Source organism: Cervus canadensis, chromosome 31, assembly GCF_019320065.1.
Source record: "Cervus canadensis isolate Bull #8, Minnesota chromosome 31, ASM1932006v1, whole genome shotgun sequence".
In the NCBI taxonomy this organism is placed as follows: domain Eukaryota; kingdom Metazoa; phylum Chordata; class Mammalia; order Artiodactyla; family Cervidae; genus Cervus; species Cervus canadensis.
Window position 1 is genome coordinate 24,183,944 of NC_057416.1, and position 24,047 is coordinate 24,207,990.

Here is a 24,047-nt window from a genome sequence, read left to right on the forward strand (position 1 = left end):
CTATCAAAGCCAGAGACGTAAGAGATGGTTTGATCCCTGAGTCAGAAAGATCCCCTGGAGGAGGACATGACAACCCACTCCAGTATTCTTGCCTGGGAAATTCCATGGACAGAGGAGCCTGGTGGACTACTGTCCACTGGGTCACAAAGAGTAGGATGCAACTGAAGTGAAAAGGCACAGCAACTATAGAGAAGGTTGGTGGTGAGTTTTATGAAAAGGAATTCCTATGTCCTGTATCAAATAACTAAGGACAAGTTGAGGTGGAAAGGGGAGTAAGGTCAAGAGATGCATCTTGGAGCCAGAAATGTGCCATTTCATCCGGAGGGAGAACTAGAGCCACAAACGTGAGGTCAAAGACGAGGACGAGATTACTATGGCAGTAAGAACAGTAATGATGAACTAGCTTACACTTCTTGAACACTTACTGTATTTTATTTGTCCAAAGCCCCATTGCTGAGAAGTGGCAAACCCAGAGTTTCAGTTCAAACCCAGAGTCTCTGACCCAGAGCCCTGGCTCTTAACCTTTACTGGCCAGGATGGTAGGGGTCCTGGGTTTCCTAGACTGCAGTGAGAATTCTCAGCAACATTTTGCATTTAGAATTCTGGTACCAACTGGGCACTGCCAGGGCCATTTTGCATGAGTGTGCAGGTGTGCATTACACAACTTTGTCCACATCATAGTTTAGATCACTGCCACTTCCACTCAAGAAACTGCACAGCAGGCCGCCTGCAAACTGTATACTCTGGCTCTGCCATTTCTATTCTTCCACGCTTACAAGTCAGAGACCTCAACTGGTGGAAGGACAAAAGACTCTGCCCGAGGCTGGCCCGAGAGAGAGACAGGAAGAATGAGAATAAGAAATCTCAGTTTGGGGACTTCCTTAGCGGTCCAATGGCTAAAACTCCAAGATCCCACTGCAGGGGACCCAGGGTTCAATCCCTGGTCAGGGAACTGGATCCCACATGCCACAGCTAAGACCAGGTGAAGCCAAATAAATAAATACTTAAAAAAAAAGAAGAAGAGAAAAAAAATCTCCATTTCTAAAGGTTTAAGATCCTGGTCCCAGTCTCTTCTGAAGCCCTGTGCACTTCCTACCCTGCAGCCTTAGCCTTGTCATAACCCCAACCTTGTCCCAGTGGGTTTCTCCTGTAAACAACCAAATAATTCTTGATAACCTTTATCTCTCTGTGTGACTCTCTCTCTTGCTGCCTCTGTTTCCTCATCTGTTACACTGTGGCAGTCAGCATGTGTACTTCACAGCTTCTCTCCCAGCCCTCTGATGCTTCTGCAAAGCAAAACAGGATGAGGTCCTGGAGGCCCCGCTCCATCCCCCAAACCAACCAGATCCACGTCCACAACGAAGCCCACATCCACGACGTGAACAGCCCCCACCGCTGCTGAATCAGCAGAGACCACCATCCCTTCCAGAAACCAGGGGTGCACAATGGAAATAGGGACCTCAGACTCCCCCCATACGAAGTCAACCCTCCCGCACTCAGTTCTGCCAAAGACGAGGCAGGGAGCTGGCCCAAGCAGAGCTCGCCAGGCACCCACACAGCTCTGACCCACCCATGCTGTCGCTGCGGCCGTGCGCGTATTTACAGCAGCCCAGGCTTGTTGGAAAATGATACTCGGGCTTTTTCTTCCTCCCCCCTCTTCCAGCCCCTTGAAGTAGAATGTTCGTGATTCTGTGCGATTTCAGTTGGAGTTTCCATTGCACAGGCTCCTCAGACAATCCGCGTCTGCTTCTAATGCGTGTGGCATTTCCCAAGTGCCATTGTCTGCCACAAAGGAATGCTGCACGGGTGGCCGGCTAGTGTCTCTTCATAGCTGCTGAACTACAAGAAAAAAACAGAAGAAACTGCAGCTGTAAGGAATTAGATTAGACAAAAGAGAAAAAAAAAAAAAACACCCTTCCCTAGGGTGATAGTAAGACAGTGGTGTATATTAAAAGGGACAATGTGTTAATGAAATCTCAAGATATTTTTAGAAAGAGCAGACAGCTTCCTCCTGGGGATGGGCGTATGGCTGGTAATGCAATCCTGCTTAGAAGCCTTGGAATAGATTTGATGAAATCTCCATGTCCCTTCCAGGCCTGGACTGATGACACAATCTATCAGAGCAGAGGGTCCCTTTGCCCCTATACTTACCTGAAGAGGCCCACATTTTAGCCAGCTGTGACTTGACTCTTTCCTATCCAGTCCTCCCTACCAACCCACTTCACCACAACCCCTACCCTCGCTAAGATGAGACTCTGAAGCAAGAGTTGGGATGCTGTGAACAAATGTGGGTGAATCTCTTCCAGAGGCTGAACTGACTTGCTGTCTGATAACTGAGGCCACGTGGCCCAGGTGTCTCATTCAAGGAGTCGGTATCACCCACCCTCCCTAACTATGCGAAGCATCCCTAAAGGCACCTTCAGACGCACAGCAAACAGAAGCTTCCAGGAAAGCAGTCCTTCCCACCGTAGAGAGGAGGAAGCCTCTGACCAGTAAAACCAGTTGACCAATAGATAAGTCAACCTCAGGTCTCAAAATCCCAAAGAAACTTGACCTGTATGATCAATATCTGTGTTGGTTCTGGCTTCACTCCTGAATCAGCAGCTCATTCCATTGGCCTCTTGTGGACATCTGCATTTCAAAGGGCTTTTGGTGGAGGGAAGGACTTGGACAAAGGTTTGCCCATCACTATGCATCCACAGCACAAATCACCATGCTTGGCACATACTCAAAAATGCGTACAAGGAAAAATAAAAATAAATGTATCAGGCGATTAGTCAGGAAATTATGTCTTCTTTGATTCCTTGTGATCTTGATATTATATCCTTTTATTAATTAGTAGCTTAGGGAATTCTCTGGTGGTCTCAGGACTCAGCACTTTCACTACCATGGCCCAGGTTTAATCCCTGGTCAGGGAACTAAGATCCGGCAAGCCATGTTGCATGGTCAAAAAGAAATTACTTATTTATAATGATTGTATTAATCACGGTAGATAGCCTGTCAAATGAGGCAGTTTTTTCTTCTATTTGCATAAATATACTATGCCCAAGATTTAAATTGTTCTCCTTTATGGAAAAAAAAAAAAAAAGATTCAGGACAATTTTGTGAACTAGTCTAGGTTCATACTTTTTATTGAAGATGACTGAGGATTCATCCTGGTATCTAAAAATAATGACAGCCTGTTTGCAGAAATGAGGAGCCAGAGAAGGGAGCTATGAAACAGGAGTGCAGAGTGCATGCCAGAAAGGGCTCCGATTCGGACCAGAAGGGCGGGGCCACTGCCAGCTCTGCCCTCTGCCAGCAGCTTGACCAGGAGGAAATCCTTCCCTTCCCTGGACCTGGATTTATTCATCTGGGAGACGAGAGGGTTGTTCTCAGCGGGGACCTTCCACCTTCAGCGTGTGATACAATTCATGAGCGCGAACATCCCACTGCCTGCCATCTCCCTGTAAAACCAGAAATCTCGTGGGGAGAAGGCCAGAGCCAGAGATCTTTCCTTCTCCATGGCTAAAGCTTTTTTTTTTTTTTTTTCGGGTAGTTCTTGGCCTGCCATTTATAATGGGAAAGTATTGAGAAATATTGCACTTAGGGTACATCTCTGTCATTCTGCCTGACACTCATTGTTCCATAGTCAGGAAGGAGAAGACAGTCAACATTTCATGTCTAGAAATGATTTCATTTAGAAGAGCAGGTGCCATATTCTGGGCATGCATGGAAAGAAAAACCTCAGGGTCAGACGTCAGAACACATGTTCCAGGTCCTCCCTTGACTGGCTGTGAGATTTGGGTGTGATCTAACAGATAGATACATAGATAGGTAGACACATCAGTTCAGTTCAGTTCAGTTCAGCCACTCAGTTGTGTCCGACTCTTGGTGACCCCATGAATCGCAGCATGCCAGGCCTCCCTGTCCATCACCAACTCCCGGAGTTTACTCAAACTCATGCCCATCGAGTCGGTGATGCCATCCAGCCATCTCATCCTCTGTCGTCCCCTTCTCCTCCTGCCCCCAATCCCTCCCAGCATCAGGGTCTTTTCCAATGAGTCAACTCTTCACATGAGGTGGCCAAAGTACTGGAGTTTCAGCTTCAGCATCAGTCCTTCCAATGAATACTCAGGACTGCTCTCCTTTAGGATGGGGCTGGTTGGATCTCCTTGCAGTCCAAGGGTCTCTCAAGAGTCTTCTCCAACACCACAGTTCAAAAGCATCAGTTCTTCAGTGCTCAGCTTTCTTCACAGTCCAACTCTCACATCCATACATGACCACTGGAAAAACCATAGCCTTGACCAGACGGACCTTTGTTGGCAAAGTAATGTCTCTGCTTTTTAATATGCTATCTAGGTTGGTCATTACTTTCCTTCCAAGGAGTAAGCGGCTTTTAATTTCATGGCTGCAGTCACCATCTGCAGTGATTTTGGAGCTCAAAAAAATAAAGTCTGACACTGTTTCCACTGTCTCCCCATCTATTTCCCATGAGGTGATGGGACCAGATGCCATGATCTTAGTTTTCTGAATGTTAAGCTTTAAGCCAACTTTTTCACTCTCCTCTTTCACTTTCATCAAGAGGCTTTTTAGTTCCTCTTCACTTTTTGCTGTAAGGGTGGTGTCATCTGCATATCTGAGGTTATTGATATTTCTCCCGGCAATCTTGATTCCAGCTTGTGCTTTTTCCAGCCCAGCATTTCTCATGATGTACCCTGCATATAAATTAAATAAGCAGGGTGACAATATATAGCCTTGACGTACTCCTTTTCCTATTTGGAACTAGTCTGTTGTTCCATGTCCAGTTCTAACTGTTGCTTCCTGACCTGCATACAGGTTTCTCAAGAGGCAGGTCAGATAAAACTATAGACAGATAGACCTAACTGGCTTACTTCATAGGGTGGTCATAAAAACCATGTAAGAACATCATTGTGTAAGCAATCTAAAAACTTTAAAGTATAATAAACATGGATTTTCAGATGCTGAAAATATGCCCCCAAGGAGTAAAGGCATATGCAGTCATCATGACATCAGTGCCATAGAAATTACATTTATAGCAGAGTCATTTGGTGTCAACTTCCAACAGAACAAGACATTACCTGCTTTATGCCTCCTTCTCTGCCACAGTCCAAGGTCACAGTCTTACAAAAATCCTAGACCCTTCCAAGTACTCATCTGAAAATTTCAGGATTATTCCGTGAAGAAGTCACAATTTACCTTGCAGGGAGATAAAGGATTTAAATGTAAAATGATAGCACCATTAACAAATAAATATCAATAAAAAATGGATAAAAGTATGTTAGAGATATTCTCATTCAGAGTAAATAGACTGAAAAAATATTTATTCAAGAAAATATGTTTACTGCTCTAGGTAACAATTTTTCAGCACTATCAGAGATTAATTCTTTCAAGCCAACTGACGCTCAAAAATAGAATGTAAAGGTTTTTAAATGTGGTCAGTTGATTTTCCACAAAAGTGTCAAGACCATTCAACGAGGAAAGTTCAGCCTTTTCAACAAGTAGTGCTAGGAAAACTGGATATCCATATGTAAAAGAATGAATTTGAGTTCTTATACTATATACAAAAATTAATTCAAAATGGAACAAAGAACTAAAACAACAAAACTCTTAGAAGCAAACATGGGTAAAGTTTTCATAACATTGCACTTGGCAGTGATTTATTAGATATGATACTATAAGCACAGACAGCAAAAGAAAAAAACAGATCAATTTGACTTCATCAATAAAAAACTTGTGTGTGTCACTATCAAGAGAGTGAAAAGGAAATCCACAGAATGAGAAAAAATATTTGCAAATCATACATCAGGTAGGGAATTAATAGTCAAAATATATAAAGAATTCCTACAGCTCAAAAACAAACAAACAAAACCAATTTAAAATGAACAAAGGACTTAACTTCAAAAAGATATACAAATGGCCAATGAAAAATACAGTAAACGATGCTCAACATCACTAACCAGGGATATGCAATTCAAAACCACAATAAGATACCACTTCACACCCATTAGAATTGCTATTATAAAAACAAAACAAAATGAACACTGTAATTCAACTATACATCAATAACAAATTTAACAAAGTAACTTAAATAAAGTGGTGCATAAAGGAGCATAAAATGGTATAACTACTATGGAAAATGCTTTGGTTGTTACTCAAAAAATTAAACACAGAATTACTATGTGATCCAGCAATTCCACTTGCAGGTATGCACCCAAAAGAACTGAAAGGAGGGGCTCAAACAGACACCAATACTGACAGCAGCATTATTTATAACAGCCAAAAGGTGGAAACGACCCAAATGTCCATCAACAGATAAATGGATAAACAAAATGTCATATATGCAACAGGATTTACTCAGCCTTGAAAAGGAATGGCATTGTGACACATGCTACCACATGGGTGAACATTGAAGACATTAAGTTAAATGTCAGATACAAAAGGACAAATATTAGGTAAATCCACTTATATGAGAGCCTAAGACGGGCAAATTCAAACAGACAGAAAGTAGAATGGAGATTACCAGTGTCTGGTGGGAGGAGGGAATGGGAAGTTACTGTTTCAGGATGCAGAGTTTGTCTGGGATGCGGAAAAGTTCTGGAGATGGATATTGGTGATGGCTGCAGAACACTGGGAATGTACTTAATACCACCAAAATGTACATTTAAAAATGTCTGAAATCGTAAATTTCACATGATGTATATTTTACCACAACTAAAAAAAAAAACAACGGAACACCATGGGGAGTTGTTTTTCAGTCATTTTTCATAGATAGTGGGTATATTCTATTTACTTCAGGGTCTGAAAACCCAGGGGAAGGCGAAATTGTTGGAAAAAAGCCAGCGCCTGAATTTCCCTGTGCCTCCTGCAGCCCGTGCTGACACTCATTGATCCAAGGTTCTCAGTAGTCAGTCAACCTTCTTCTTTCCACCTTGCAAATATTTTTCATAATGGCAAACAAGATGTCAAGCTGCAGCACCCTCACATCTCTGGATGAACAAGACGTCACCTCGGCCTGCAGTCACAGCCCAGATCTGCACATCAAACAACAAAGCAAGGACTGAGGCACTGCATTGATTCAATGCTTGGAATCTGCAGCCTGTTCAGCTAAAGGACATGCTTTTGGAGTTGGGGAGGAGGGGAATAGACAGCTTAGGGAGAAGAGCAGGAATGTGAACACTAAGAACTCCCACAGTGGCCATTTCTCTTGGCCTCGCTCCCAAGAGAGATCTAAAATAATGCACAGGTTCAAATGGGGCAGATTAAGGAAGGTAGGACTGGGGAGGTTAAGAGAGAGGGCTTCGAGGTCCAAGAGTCTGGTCTCAAATCCGCCCTCTACCACTCACACCCTGTGAGACCACGTCAAACTGACTCACCTCACTGCACGTTTCTTTCTCTATAGGGACAGAGAACATCCTACTATAGAACCTAACTTACTGGATTGCCGAGAAGATTTTGAAGTATTAATTGATGTCAGCTATTATTATCAGAGAACACAATAAAAAGCCAAATCTAGAACTAAGAGTCACAGTAATGAGCAAATAGAAGAAAACATTGCTTTGGGGGTATACTGGGTACATATAAGGGTATATTGTGTCTGTGTATGTGTGTTAGTCACTCAGTCATATCCACTCTTCGAAACCCCATGGACTGTAGCCCGCCAGGCTCCTCTATTGATGGAATTTTCCAGGCAAGAATACTAGAGTGGGTTGCCATGCCCTTCTCCAGGGTATCTTCCCGACTCAGGAATCAAATCTGGGTCCTCCACACTGCAGGCAGATTTTTTTTACCATTTGAGCTACCTGGGAAGCCCCGTGTCTATGTATATGGTTTGTTTATAACAGCAGGGTCACGTGAATATTAGCCTGAAACCCTCTCCCAAGCTGCTCCCTAACTTCTACCTGTAATGTCCTTCCAAGAACAAAATTTCTTGGCAGGCAGAAAAGGTCAATGACTAAAATCAGAATCAGCTTTTTTCTTGACAGTTTCTCTACATGGTGGAAACAATGCTGCATCCAAGCTAGCTGGGCTCAAGTTACAGGGGCTGGAGCTGACCAGCTCCTCCCAGCTATTCTCTGTCCTCCTCTCAGGATGTGGCAGGGACCACAGGCCACGTTGATTCAAGCTTCGCAGGACTTTTCCTTCACGTTTCTATGGCTCATGCCTGACACTGAGATAAATTACGTTCTTATCTTTTTCCCTCGGTGGCAGAATCAGGTTTATGCCCCTTTTCCAGAAGTCTCCTCCTTGTTAGGGTACCACCCAACCTCCTCTAAAGAAGGGGTGTATCCCTCTGTTTCCCTGATCATGGCAACTGGAATTTCATACAATAACTAAAGTCTCATCAAATGCTGGCAAAGAGGTTAGAGGTTCCTTAGTAATACTGGACAATCTAGTGTTACTTGGGGATTCCCTAGTGGCTTGGATGGTAAAGAATCTGCCCGCAATGCCGGAGACCTAAGGTTCGATCCCTGGGTCGGGAAGATCCCCTGGAGAAGGAAATGGCAACCCACTCCAGTATTCTTGCCTGGGGAATTGCATGGACAGAGGAGCCTGGTGGGCTACAGTCCATGGGGTCGCAAAGAGTCACACACAACTGAGTGATTAACACTTAGGGTACTTAAGGGCCAGGAAGTGTATGATCCAAAAAATATAATTAGGAACCATTAATATTCTTTAGAATCATATGGAGAAAGATAAGGAAAAATAAAGAGAAGAGAGGTATAAAGAAGCCATAAGTTTCATGATTACAGAGGAATCTACAAAGTCACACTCTCTCATACACATATGTGCTCAATCGTGTCTGACTCTTTGCGAACCCATGGACAGTAGCCCGCCAGGCTCCTCTGTCCATGGAATTCTCCAGGCAAGAATACTGGAGTGGATTGTCATTTCCTTCTCCAGGGGATCTTCCTGACCCAGGAACTGAACACATGTCTCTCGTATCTCCTGCATTGGCAGGCGAATTCTTTACTACTGCACCACCTGAGAAGCCCTATCTAGTAGAATACCATATATCACCATCCATCTCAAAGGAAAGGAAGAAATCTAAGCCTAGATGCTAACAGTTGTACCAGCAATAAATTCTCATCCTCCAACTCAGGAGCACAGCTTCCATTCTCCGTGGCAGAACAACAGCCATAGAAGATATAAGGCAGGGCTACATTCCAGACTCACAGCTACAAAAGGATGATTCTCGCCATCTGTGATCATGACCATGACAGACCCAAGAGACCCAACAGCTGCATGACAAGCTTCTGCTTTCAGAGAAAGGCATCAGTCTGAGGGACATAATGCTGCAAACCATAAAGAACTAAGTGTTATAGCCTTGCTGTGCCTCATTGAACTCAATGATCCTTTTTTTTTGGTAATTAACAAGAGCTGTCTTTACTTAGGCTTCTTTTCATTTCCCCATCGTGTCTGTTGAGGCATCTGGTGGGGAGGGGAGAGAGGATGGCTGTGGGGAAAGCATTAAGCAGAGGAGGGCACGCTATCTGAGAATTCAGGGCTATACAAGAAAAATACAGGAGAGAGAAAACTGTTTTTTCCTAAATTTTTCCATTTGTTTACCCTTCCTCATCACATAGACTCCCAAGAGTTAGAACCTTTGTTTCAAAATCTTCCCAGCAGATTGCTCATCTTCAATTTGTGAATATGGCCCAGTGGTTTGTAGAAAGGAAAACTGAATATTTTAAATACACCAAATCTTCCCCAATTCTAATGAAAATATCAAGGGGAACTCTTTTGGAACTTAACAAAGCAGTTCTAAAGTTCATCTGCAAAAATAAATGTGTAAGTATACTGATGAAAATTTTGACAAAATAAAAGGAATGAGCAGACACTTGCCCTATTGCTCATTAAAATATATCTTAAAGTTGTAATATGTGAAACAGCATAGTACTGACTCTAGAACTGACAAGTCCAGTTGAAGAGAATAGACATGCTGGATATATAAAGTTATAAAATTTAATTATTTAAAAGATGGTATCAACACTCTGTGGCTTTCCCTGGTGGCTCGGCGGTAAAGAATCCACCTGCCAACACAGAAGACACAGGTTCCATCCCTGGGTCAGGAAGATCCCCTGGGGAAGGAAACGGCAACCCACTCCAGTATTCTTACCTGGGGAATCCCATGGATGGAGGAGACTGGTGGGCTACAGTCCATGGGATCGCAAATAGTTGGACACAACTTCACAACTAAACAACAAATCAAAACTCTGTAGAGAAAGGTAAGGATTGCTCAACAAATGGTTTTGATGCAATTGGTTGCATTTTCATACTTGCTTTAAGGCTTCTTTCTTCAAATCTCCCCCGTTTTGAGTCCCCCAGAATTATGTCACCAGGGCTCGAGAACTGTTATCTCACCTTCTTCTCTCATCATGTCTCTCTGCTCCTCTCATCCTGGTCTCCCACCACTGTCTCTGTTGCACGTGATCTTCCTGAGATGACAATTGCCATGGGTATCATTCTGCTCCACTCAGGAGTAAGGACTGCTCCCCCTCCCACTCACTTCTTAGGCCAAACATTCTTGATCACAGGTCTCCTTAACTCTCACAGCACATCCAGAATCAGGACATGTCTGAAGACTTGGGACTAATTATAAAGAAATCTTCAGAAATCTTCAGGGGTTGTCAGGGAACAGAGGGATGGACAGGCAGACCACAGAGGATTTTTAGGGTAGTGAAACTCTTCTATATGATGCTGTAATGGTGGTTACCTGTCATACATTTGTCAAAACCCATAGAATGTACTGTTAAACAAAAATAATTCTAGCACTTGTTGGAAGACTTTATTCAGGATTATTACAACAAGAGTCAGGACTACCACAAGAGGGAAGAGAGATCAGATTCAACTCCAAATACAGAGAAGACACCTGGGAAGTTGGAGTCAATGAGCGGAGGGAGAGGGTCAGTGGATGAAAAATTACTAAGAGGAGACATCAAGGTTAGAGATTCTTGTTGATCTGGCTTAACAGGATTCTTTTTTTTTTTTAACAGGATTCTTGACGAGGGTGGGCCAGGGTGATCAGACAGATTTTAAGGGTGGGATATGGGGAACTGATTCGATACCAAGAGCAATCAGATATCAAGAGTGGGGGACTCTTGCTAAATTGACTTAGCAGGATTCTTGCAAAGACTGAATGGAACAGGTCTGCAAGGACAGGACAGCAGCCAATGTCAAAGCTTTGTTCACCAAGAGTGAATCCTGATGTAAATTATGGACTTTGGGTGAGGATGACGTGTCAGTGTGGATTCATCAACTGTAACAAACGTGCCACCGTGGTGTGGGATGGTGATGGTGGGGAGTTTTGTGTGTGTGGGAACAGAGAGTGTTGTACCGGAACGAGCTGTACTTTCTGCTCTGTTCTGCTGTGACTCTAAAACTGCTCAAAATATAAAGTCTATTAAAATTTATTAATTAAAAAAGAAATATGAAATTGAATAACTCCTGAATACGTTAAGGTAGCAAGACCAACCTTGGGCCCTTCATTAGGCAAGAAGTTTCCAGTGAGGTTACCACCTATGGCACCCAATTGATCCCTGGGAGAGTCAGTCATTTCTGCTGTGCCAAACAATGCAGTGGCTGGCTGTTCCATGCAGGTCCCCTCTGTCCTATGTTCTCTCTTTATTTCTTCCCTATTGTTGTGGACACTGTGGGTTGTACCCAAGAGCCACTCACAATCCCCTCCCACTTGCTGTAATAAAAATCTATAGGGAGGGCATTCTGGGAATGCTTTCACAGGCAACAGAGTGAGTTGGTATAGCTCCTTCAGCCTATTGCCCCTTTTCCATTCAGCATGCCTGGAATGGGGATATAATGTCTAATGCAGCCATCTTCTGACTATGAGGATGAAAGCCACAAACCAGGGATAGCACAGTGAAAAGACAGAAAGACCCTGGCATGTGATGTCATGTGGACCCTGGATTGCCTGTCTCCAAAAGTGTTCTGCCTGAAATGAATAAATCCCTTATTTGCCTAAGCCCCTGAGAGTTAGATTTTTATTACTTCCAGACAAACATAATAATGATGATTGTTAAACTGCTCTACTCCCCAACTAGGCACAAGAGATGGATCGGCCACCTACTGCGTAACTGCACAGACAAATATCCAACAGGAATGCAGGGACCTCTGATTTTTTAATATGATTTTAAGTGTAAAAGCATTCCCTCTCTACACAGCACTTCCTCCTAAGTCAAAACTCATGATCTTCCTCTTCCCTGGAGTTCTAACTTTATTCTAACTCTGTCTTTAGACAGAGACTAGTGGGAAAGGGTATTAATTGTGGTAGGATTTATTATGCAATTTCTACACCATTAAAAACTGATTCTTTAATATTGAAGAACAAAGAATGCAACACATTGCATCTAAAAAAAGGCTACTGTGTAATCATAGTTTAGACTACTGATTATCTGTCTGCTCTAGAAGTGATCTTTTTAACATATAAACCAGTTGACTCCTCTACTCAAAATCTGCCTTCAGTCGGTTGTACTACTTTCTTGCCCATTGATATTGGGCTTGGTTGAATGACTTGCTTTGGCCAGTGGAATGTAAGCAGATATGATGTGAGCAGAGGTTTTAAGTGTGCTTCTTTACCAAAAAAAATTCTTTTAATTGGAGTATAATTGCTTTACAATATTGTGCTGGTTTCTGCCATATATTAACATGAATCAGCCATAGGTATAGTATGCCCCCTCCCTCTTGGGCATCCCTCCCACCTCCCACCCCAACCCATCCCTCCAGGTTATCAGAGAGCAGCAGATTTGAGCTCCCTTAAGCATGCTTCTTGGTTTGGCTTCTTTTTCTTGCCTTCCTGCTATCTGTCACAAGATCATGCTCTGGCAGCTACTGTCTCAAAACCAAGAAACAACTGAAGCAGTCAGTAATTTGCAGATTGAAGCAGAGCCTCCACAACAGATCCACAGATGTAAGAGTGAAAAATAAAGTTTGTTCTTATAAACGATTGAAAAGTTGGGACTGCTTGTTATGCAGCAGCGATAGCTGACCGATATACCTCCAAAGGCTTTCCAGCTCACTCGGAGCAAAATGTCAAAGTCATCCAAGTGATTTAAAAATATCCGTATATTCTAAATCATTGTACCCCTCTGACTCATCTTCAACTACTCACCTCCTTTCTTACTCTCCTCCAGATATGCCAGACTCTTTGTTTCTCCTCTAATATCCCAGACATGTTTCTCCCTTAGGACTTTGTACCTGCTGCTCCTCCTGCCTGGAACTTTCTTCATTCCTGCCTGGTTCATTTGCTAATTCCTCCCAGATCTGTGAGAAGTTCATCTCTGTGCAGACTTATCTGACCATCTGAGTTCTGATTTTAAACTGCGTTCCCCAGCACTCCTTTGTCCCTTCCCTGCTTCACTTCTCTACATGGCACTTATCAGCCATCTGTCCTCTTCTTGCCACTCTGTTTCACGTACCGCAATGCTCCCAGAATCAAGTTAGAGCAGTGCCTGGCACTTAGTAGGCATTTTATAATTATTCACAAATGAACAAACAATAAAAAATAAAGAAAACAAGACCTAAAAATAAAAATACACAAATAAAATTTTATTACTCAGTAAAATGAATATTAAATTTTCATTATATAAATAAAAACATATAGATGATATTCAATGAAGGAAGAAATCTACATGGTTAAGGAAAAGAAACATAGATGATCCTCATTTGTAATTAAAGGATTAGGAATCAATATGACAGAAAACCACTCCTTCTCCTTTCAAATAAGCTAATGTTTTGAAGTATAAAATTCCTGTCGGTAAGAATTCTCTTTTGCTGGCACAGGTATCCTCATACCCTGAACGTGGAAACTTGGTGATTCATTTCTGGGGGTAAGCAATCAAATATCTTTATAGTTCACATTTATGGTTCAGTAATTTCCTATCTAGGAATCTTTCCCAAAGAAGAAATTACTGCTTAAGGCAAGGAATTTTATACCAGAAAGTTCCTTATAGCATTATTTGTGGTGACACAAATTTAGAAACAACCTAAGCAATCTCTAATGGAAGTTAATGATTCATAGTATGAAGATCCCCTGGAGGAGGAAATGGCAACCCACCCCAGTATTCTTCCCTAGGAAATCCCATGGACAGAGGAACCTGGGAGACTATAGTCCATGGGGTCACAAAATAGTCAGACATGACTTAGCAACTAAACAACATGTTTATAGTTTGGTATATAACATTTGCAAATATTATTTAATGATATGAGAAATTGCTCACATATGATAAAAGGCAAAACATAAAGTTATATACTTAGAATACCACCTAATAATAATTCTAAGAATACTTAGAATTATGTAAAGACAAGAAGACATATGTGAGTGGAAAGTCTAGAAGGAAATTCGTATATGAAAATTTCAGCCGTGGTTATCTCTGTGACATGGAATTCTGAATGATTTTTACTTTTTTATATACTTTCCTGCATTTTTAACTTTCTAGGATGATCACATATTGCTTTTACAAATAGATTTCTTTGAACATAAAAGGAAATAAGATGCAAATTTGAGACCAACCTCTCTGGTAACAGAAAGTCCACCCACAGTTCAAGGAAATGATGCTGCAGAATGCCAGAGGCTTTCTTGCCCATATTTGGCAAGGAAAACATTTGAATCCGAAGATGGTCCAAGCAAGAGAGATGAGAGAGAATGAAATAAAGTCTCTCTTGGCTTCCATTTTCATGTGTTTCATACAGCACTATTTTTTTCCTCCACTAGTTTATAGTTCCTTCAAGACAGAGACCATAGCTTCTCTTTCAGTTTCCCACAGATCCAACCTGTAGTTTAAAAAAAAAAAAGGCAACCCACTCCATTATTCTTGCCTGGAAAATTCCACGGACAGAAGAACCTGGACAGGCTACAGTCATGGGGTCACAAAGAGTCAGACACAGCTGAGTGGCTGAGCACAGCAAAGATCCACCCTAGGCTTGGCACACTGCATGGGGAACACGGAAGGGGACTGAAATGAAGGAAACAGCAATTGCACTGGGGGTCAGCAGAATGGGACATACAGAAATATCGGAGGTCGGGCCAAGGAGAAAAAGAAATAGAAGATACAAAGGAAAAAAGGACCTAAGTGAACGGAGGGAGAGCCGAGGAGGTGAGGATGGGGGTAAAGACAGGTGCGGACAGGATCCTCTGTGAGGACCACATTCTAGCTCATCCTCTAGGAAGGCTCTAGGGTTTAGATTGGGCTAAACTCAATCTAGAGTTGACCCCAAAGAGGAAGTTCTCTCTGGTTTTACATCAGCCCCAGATGATTCCTGAGAAGATCACGACTAGCCACTGCGGAGTTCCTGACCTTGCAGCCCAGTCTGCTCGGCGGCTGGATCACAACCAGCATTGAGTGAGTCACCAGCCACTGGATAATTTGGAAAAACACAGAGACTCCAAAGGCTTCCTTGGGGGTCACTTGCAGCATCCAAGGTACATGATGGCTCCACCCCCGTGAAGAGAGGTGGGGGGAGTGGTAAAGAGGTGGCTAGGGATTATCGATGATAAAGCGGGGACATACATTGGAAAAGTTGGTCACCCCCAAATGGCAATCTCAGTGTCTCTAGCCCCCTACAGAGCACAGTCCAATATGAGCTTCCTGAGTGTGGATTTGGCAGGGTCGGGGGCGGGGGGGTCACTTAACCTGTCTGAGAGTCCCTTCCTAACCTGTCTCAGAGTCCCTGGTGAATCTGAGAATTAGAGTTCATTTAAGGTGTCTAGGACAAACTAGAAACTCAGAAACAGTTGTTGTTGTTGTTACTAAGGTGCTATTTTAATTGCTAAAGGGTACAAAGATGAGTAAGATATTTCCTTCTTTTGAAATCTGTAATGCAAAGCATAAAATAAATAAGCTACAAGGATATACTGTACAACATAGGGAATATAGCCAACATTTCACAATAACTGTCAGTGGAATATGACCTATAAAAGTTGTGAATCACTGTGTTGTACATCTGAAACTTATATTGTATATCAACTATGTAGCAATTAAAACTAAATAAATAAAATATATAATCCAAAGAGAAAGAATACGATAGATGCACAGTAAATACCACACGAGGTAGGATTATAAGACAGGTGTACATTTCTGTGCAAACCCGGAAGGGGAAAGGTCACAGCCCTTGGTGATTGGGGTGGGGAGGGAGTTGGTGGGAAGTGACTCCCTCCCAGATGAGGTAGGATTCGAAAGGGGCAGGTATATGACGCAAGCAGAAGGAGCAGAAGCAGCAAGAGACCCAAGGCAGGATGATGGAGGCCCGATGAGAAACAGCAAGTCATAAAGTTCAAGGACGGGAAACACAGAGATGCGATTAGGTGTGTGTTCTGGGGCCGGCCTGTGGAAAGCTCAGATGCCAGGCCAAGGAGCTGTGCTTAATTCAGTGGTCAGTGGGGAGTCATCGGAGGCTGTGGAGCAGGAGAGTTGCTTTCCTTACAGCTGTGCCGGGCTAAATTAAGCATAAACAGTACTTTATAATTGGAAAGGGAAGGCCCAGAAATAGCTCTTGACTCAGAAACAGGCATAGAGAAAGGTAATGAGAAGCATGGCTCTGATCAAAGCAGAGAGGTTAATTAAATTTCTAATTATTGTGAAAGGCCATTAAAAAACCCTAGTTCACTAGGGATAACTGCTGTAGAGGGGCTTGAAAGAATAAACCTCCTCTTAACCCTTGGGTAACTGCAACATAGGGGGACCTTTGCTTTTCCATGGAGGAAAAGTGTTTGAAGTACTAAGGAAATGGTAAGTAGACATGTACACATGTTCTCTGTAAATCACAGCCCCCAAATATCCATGTGTCCATGTACAGGACTCGCCAAAAGGAGTCTACACAGTAAATGATAGGTCTCTAATTTGACCCTGAATCCATACAGCAGGTGCTGAGATAACCTGTTCTGTTATTGCCAAGGTTCCCCGTGAATTGCTTAAACTATACTCCTATTATGAAGTATTTCACCATTACTTGAATAATTAGTAATTTACAATAGGTCATTTGTACCATTAACCACTGGGGATTAGCAGACAGCTGAATATGGACATCATTGGTGGAACTGACCCCAAACGCCTTCATCACATTGATTACCCTTGTGTATGCAGCATGGTCATCAGAGTGGAAGAAAAAAACAGTGCTATCACCGTAGTATTGTGTATTACTAAGATAGCTTCATACCTCCTGTCTCATGAGAGATACAGTTTCTATTCCCTTTAAGCAGCTGAGAACCCTATGGCTCAGAATGAATAAGAGGTGCACCCAAATATACACTGTTAACCATGAAAGGCCAGAACCTAGGTCTTCTAACTTCTAGCTCAGAGTTCTCTTACCTGTCCCAAACTGTGTGCAGGTCTAATTCATGGTCCATGTCCAACCGGCACCCTGGCTGGTAAGAGAAAATGAACAAGGAAATAAAGGGAAAACAAAGATGCACCAGACTTTGTGGTGACAGTGAGACTCTAAGAAGAGCCAGGAAGGCTTCTTGGAGGAGTTTTGTTGCTGTAACAGAAACCCCCACTTTAAAAAGCTTAAACTAGACAGAAGTTATTTCCCCCTCACGTGTCTAAGTGCCAGCATCCAGGCTGCCCGGTCACAGAGCCTGGATGACGGCTCCATGCTGTGGGGGAAGGAGATGCCCTCCCTGTCTTCTTCCCTCTCGGTGCACATCCATCCAGGGCAGACAGCTCACAGGCTCTCCACATCGCAGCCACAGGAAGGGCGAGGAGAGAACGTGGTTTGGAAGAGAGTTTGGGAGAGGAGTGGGTGGGTCTGGGGCTGGGAGCACAGGGCCAGCAATGCAGGTGGGCAAAGTGAGGAAAGACAGCATCCTGAGCAGGCAGATCTGGGAGGCGCGTTCAGGACACAAGGAAGAAATGAACCTGTCGTCGGGAGTGGCAACTGCAGTAGGAAGAGAAAATCAGATGTGTTCACTGGAGCCAGATGGACAATGGACTTTGAAAGTCAAGTGGAGAGCCTAGATTTTAGCTCCTGTAGGTTCTCAAGGAAACAGCGCCTAAGGGTAACTTGTTGGTCAGGACCGCATAGGTTGGATTAGGTGGGTTAGCCTGCTAGCCAGGAAGACACATTAGGAGGCTCTTTCAACAATCTGACCATACTCTGATAAAAGACCTGCCCGGGACAGGAGCCCAGGCTCCAGGGATGGGGTCATATGAGAGGCGTTTTCCTGGGCTTGGTCTCTGGTGGGCTGTGCGGGGAAGAGTCAGAGATGCCTCAGAAGCTTCTTTCATGGGAGGCTGTCCCCCTCACATGTACTCTTTGGGGCTCCCCAGGTACACATTCATCCTTCCTGCCTGTGCTTGGAGCACACGATGCTGAAACTGCATTCACCAACACGTATCTTAAAACAGAAGCTTCACATGGACACAGAGCCTAGCACACAGTAAATGCTGGGTAAATATCTGTTGAATAAATAGCTGAATAAATAAATGAATAAGTCAACAAAACGTAGGCACAGCTAGCAATGACTTTAAATGGAATGGTGACAGATGGTAATTAGACTTATCACGGTGATCATCTCATAATGTATATAAATGTCACTATATTGTGAAACTACTATAAGATGGTATGTCAATTATACTTCGATTTTTTTAAACGTAGGTACAGACCACACTGGGGGTCCCCAGGTGGCACTAGTGGTAAAGAACCCATCTGCCAATGCAGGAGATACAAGAGACTAGGGTTCGATAGCTTGGTGGGGAAGATCCCCTGGAGCAGGGCATGGCAACCCACTCCAGTATCCTGGCCTGGAGAATCCCATGGACAGAGGAGCCTGGTGGGCTACAGACCACAGAGTTGCAAAGAATCAGACACAACTGAGCAACTTTGAGTGCACAGACCACATTGGGTTCTGTGTCCAGAGAGGCCATGAAAATCTTCTGGGAAAAGTCACCTATCACATGTTCAGGATGTTACATAGAAGAGATTTAGATGGAGTGTTTTCTGCAAACTGTCAAACAGTGGCAATTTGTGACACTGTTGAGTGAAGTGAGAATATTAAAACATTCTCTGAGTCAAACTATTTCTTAAGATCAAGCCCAGAGGAGAAAAGGCAGACACCAGTTATGCCTGACTATCTATATTTTCATCTTGGTTTCCTTTCTTTAAGAGCTCAGATCTTCTGAACTAGCTAGATGTGGGTAGTTCGTTCAACCATTATTTATGGTTCTTTCTTGTATTCTTCAACTTCCATTCCATGAATGAATCAAAAAGAGGTTGCCTTGACAACACTCACCTCTCTCTAATTAAGCACCCTGAACAGCCTCCAATGCTTCTTTGAGATAAAAGCCTCTACAAATCCAGGATTCATGACCTCAGACAACACACAGAGGTTAACCTGAACTGGGCCACTCCGGAATAAAAGCCTGCCTTCCCATCTTTCTATGTTCCAGCTCCTGTAGCCCCTCACACGGGCCAGTGAGCAGGAGATGCAATCCCACAAACAGAAACCACACCAAGAGGCTCTCTTCCACTGGGCCCATGGACTGTGTGGCTTTTTTTTCCCTAGTTAATGAAGACATTGTGTGACTGGGTGACAGACTCATCAAATCCTTTCTGTGCCACTGTACCTGGGCAGTATCTTGTTGAACGAGGCAGACAGCTGTTCTATCATAGGTCTTGGATATTCTGTTCTGGCCCAAGACAGAAGGAGAAGACTTCCATCAGGGCCACGTGTACACCCCGAGCTCTGAATCCAAAATTACAACTAAAACATCCAAACCAAAGCCCAACCTTACACTTCTTAGACATCCACAAGATGAACCCAAGTAAACCCTGTATATTTACTACAATAATTAAACCTTTCCCTGGTGGATCGATGGTAAAGAATCTGCCTACCAATGCAGGAGACACAGGTTCAATCCCTGCTCCGAGAAGATTCCCACATGCCGTGGAGCAACCAAGCCTGTGTGCCACAACTACTGAACTTGTGCCCTGGAGCCTGTACTCTGAAACTACTGAGCCGGTGCTCTGCAGGAAGAGAAGCAACCGCAATCAGAAGCCTGCGCACCGCAACTAGAGACTAGCTCCTGCTCACTGCAAGTAGAGAAAAGCCCATGCAGCAATGAAGATCCAGCACAGCCAACATTAAAATCAATATATAAATTTTTAAAATTATTTAAAATATGCTTGTTTAAAAAAAACTGGATGAAAACATTCTCTGAACCAAACTAATAGTTTATTCTGTTCTAATATTCCAAAGACCTGAAAGATGGAGCCATAGCATAAATATTGCCAATATTTCCTAGAGCGGCAGAGCCACTTTTCAGCAGATTGATTGAATTGGGGAGGTGGGGGTGTGTGAAGATGTTAAGACATTATTGTCATTATTATGAATGTATCTATTCTATGATGAATACATCCCAAGCCCTGCACTAAGCATTTCTCATGCAGAGTTTGGTTTAACTCTCATAACCAACTAGGTAGTCTTCTCCATGTGATAGAAGAAGAAATGGTTAAAGAACCTGTGCCAATTTCTTCAGGTCCTACAGTCAGCCAGGCAGGGGTGTGAACCCTAGATTATCATTTCAACTTCCTACTCATCCCCTCCTAGGTGAAAGGAAGAGAGAGACAGAGATGGAGAGAGACAGAGAGACAAAGATGAAGAGGAAAAAGAGGGCAGAGAGAGAGAGGAAGGGGAAGGAGAGGAAGGAGGGGGACTTCCCTGGTGGTCCAACAACTAAGATTCCCGAGCTCCCACTGCAGGAGGCGTGACTTCAATCCCTGGTCAGGGAACTAAGATCCTGCATGCCACACTTCGAGTGGCCATACATAAAGAAGTAAATGTGAGGAGGGGGAAACAGGTGGAAAAATAAGGGGAGGATGGAAGCGAGGCCAGACGTCATCTCGAAATCTAAATTGCTTATCTTAGTGAGACAATGATCTGGCTAATTCAAAAGCAAGAAGGATGCATCTGGCTCCTTATCAGCATGGGTGGTTTGGGAATAAAGATAAAGATGTGGGTATCAAAGACAGGTCTTCCTTACTCACGTCTTCTGTCCTAGCCTTTAGGATCCCTTTGGGTTAAGGCTCACCAGGGATGCCACCTTGCCTTTTGAAATTCTAAGTTGAAGTCCATGTAATCCTCACTTCGGAGAGGACTGTGGGAAAGATACCGAACACCATGGTTCCCAGAGTGATCTTACACATTTTCGATAGAAAAACAGCGTGAAGGCACAAGCCATAGGATGTCAGTCCTGGACAACAGCAGCAGGTACCTCAAATAGGACATGTATATTAAAGGATTTTAATTCTCGGTTTAGCTCTGACTTCTTTAGAATGAAAAGATGAGGTATGCGTGGGCTGACAGGAGGCTGGCAGGCAGGATGCATCTGCTTTTATACTTGAAAGACTTAGTTTTCTGTTTTATTCAGATACGTCTTACACCGAAAAGTTCTCACAGCTGTTAGAGGCTGGCGAACCCCCCAAAACATGTATTTCAGCACTGAAAGAGTAATATCTGAATTTAGACCAATTCCATCTAGAAATATACCTCTGGGAGCCCTACCAACTGGTTTGGGCTCATGGAACTCTCAGAGAAAAACACGAAAATTCTTATCCCTCACCTGACAAAAGAAGACCGAGGAAAGAGATTTAATTTTTTTTTAAGGTGAAATCAATGGAATATGTCACGCGTTTGAAAGTACTGAGAGATGAGCAGCTGGAGGGGAGTCTGAGGTTGACTGAGCAATAAGTCACAGAATGTCAAGTGCAGACGCAGACGCACACACGCGAGCACCCAAGCTAATTACTAACTCCGGGAAAGTAGAAAATTGTGCGTCAAAGGAAAGTAATCATAGTTCACCCCATGGCTGAGTTGCGCAGAGCATTTACATATTCATAAAATGAAGACAACAAATATTATACCAGTTGAAATTACAATATAACCATATTGAAAGTATGCAGGTCTGGGAAAGTGTGTGTCTTGTGTCTGTGTGTCTTGAGGGTAAATCAATTTGCAGAAGAAGTCCTGATAAATTATGTAGCCTGATGAGCATATGAGATCTATGAGATAAGCACTGAGATGACATACAGATGCTAATACTCAAAAACATCTACTAAGAGAGCTGAAAATGGCTACCTCTGGAGAATGAAATATTTGAGAAGAGTGGGGATGGGTGTTTTTCCTAACAAACCTTGGAAGATAACTTGACTTATCAAACTATGTGTATGTATAACTTTGACGGAAGAAAAAACTAACTTTTAAAAATCATTCACATATCATGGCAGTATACACAATTTAGAGCTCAATGTGCTGAGTCCTTTAGGAGCTCAATACATGTGAACTATTCCTCCTAACCAAGGGAGTATTAAACAGATTTAAAACAGAACCAATAACAAAAGACTCCATGACTTCGACTGTGACAACCTCACAAGAAAGCTCTCAAAAGAGCCCAAATCCCCTGACAGAACTTTCTCTCTGCCACGCCCCACAGGAGGCCCTGAAAACACAGCAGCCAACAAATCAGCGTGTGTGTGTTAGTCGCTAGCTTGACATGCTCCTTGTCCATGGGATTCTCCAGGCAAGAATACTCGAGTGAGTTGCCATTCCCTTCTCCAGCCGATCTTCCCAACCCAGGGGTCAAACCCAGGTCTCTTGCACTGTGGGCAGATTCTCTAATATCTGAGCTAGGGGAATTCCCAGGTCTTTTTCTTCTCAGGGTTCAGACTATCAGAAAAGATGGAGGAGCCAAGAGTTAACCTGCATTTGGTGCTATGTTGGGGAAAGGACCAAGTGTAATAAAGGAATGTCCCTATTCAGATTTGGGGTTGGTCAAGGAGGCTTCCCAGAAAAGGGGGTCACTTTGGAGATAATCCAGCAATTATATCCACTTTTCTTTTCATCGAGGCTAGGTACCCACATCTTAGGCAGGCACTGTGACAAGATATAAAATAGAAAGTGATATTCACCCTCAAAGGATGCCCCCTGACTCCAGTTAAAGAAGTTACCAAGTTCCATGATCAAATGCCCTTACCAGGGACAGACTGGAGATGAGAAGAAAGTCCAAGAAAATCACAGATAGAGGAAACATGTAAACAAGGAACCTCTGGACATTAAAGGGTCCCTGACATTCAGACACACCACACAAACAAATCAGCCCATTCGCCATTGAACTGACGTGGTTTATTTCTCCAGGGACTTGCTCACTTCCAGTAGCACGGCCCTCACGTCATCATCTAGGAAAAGGTCAATGCGTAAATCCATCTTGTTGGTAAAATACCCCAGTTGCATCGGATATGAGCATCCAGACCACGTGCACTATGGCCCCCCTATTGCCCTGCAAGTCTCAAGGGTCACCATCCCAAGCAAAGGTCATCTGAGCTTTGGACAAACCAAGTTCCTCAGAAAACCTTGGTCATTCCCCAGGAGTGCATTCATTATGTAGTTGACACTTATCTGAATTCTCCAAAAATAACCTCCGAGCAAAGAAGGAAGAGCGACAGAAGCAACTGGAAATTGTGGTCCAGTAACTGAGAGGTGATTCAGGGTAGGTCCATGGAAATTTGGATAGTGGAGGTGGCCAATATTTTCCCAATTGGTTATAGCAGGTTGGTTCAATGAAAATGTACTAAAACCTCCCTTTTGTGACTTTTTTCCAAGCACAATCTCATTCTAAATGTCAGAGAGCTTTTTTCAATCTATACGCTTGCTTGCTCGCTTGTCTGTTTTTAACCAGAGACCAAAACTGATGGAAATATCTGTTTGATTCACTTCAGAGGATATTTTGGTGTTCAAATTAAATACTTTTCAAAAATATAAAAAACCAGTCTGGGTTTAACTAGTCTTTCAAAAAGTGGCTTGCTTTATTTTTAAAAATACACATTTGGTTCTTGGTTTCTAAGTTTGGATCTTTTTTTTTTTTTAATGTAATTTGGGAGCTGAGCCCTGGGTTCAGTTTATTCTAGGTTTTGGCACCCGGGTTTGGTTTGAGTCCTGGCTGGCGCTGACAAGGCAGCTTGCTTAGTTTGGTTCCGCAAGTTCTTGGCAGTGGTAGGCAGGACAGGTGCTGTGCTTTTAAACTGGCTGTCGTTACGCAAGT

General features: G+C 43.2%; 1 long non-coding RNA gene across 1 annotated transcript in view; it reads right to left on the minus strand.

Moving 5' to 3' along the window:
* Positions 1-14,561: 14,561 nt before the first annotated feature.
* LOC122432440 overlaps positions 14,562-24,047 on the minus strand; it is a 90,834-nt gene continuing 81,348 nt past the window's right edge. The window contains exons 5-6 of the long non-coding RNA XR_006266824.1: positions 17,322-17,377; positions 14,562-14,787 (exon numbers count right to left, since the gene is read on the minus strand). This is a non-coding gene — a long non-coding RNA (uncharacterized LOC122432440). The remainder of the gene's footprint in view (positions 14,788-17,321; positions 17,378-24,047) is intronic.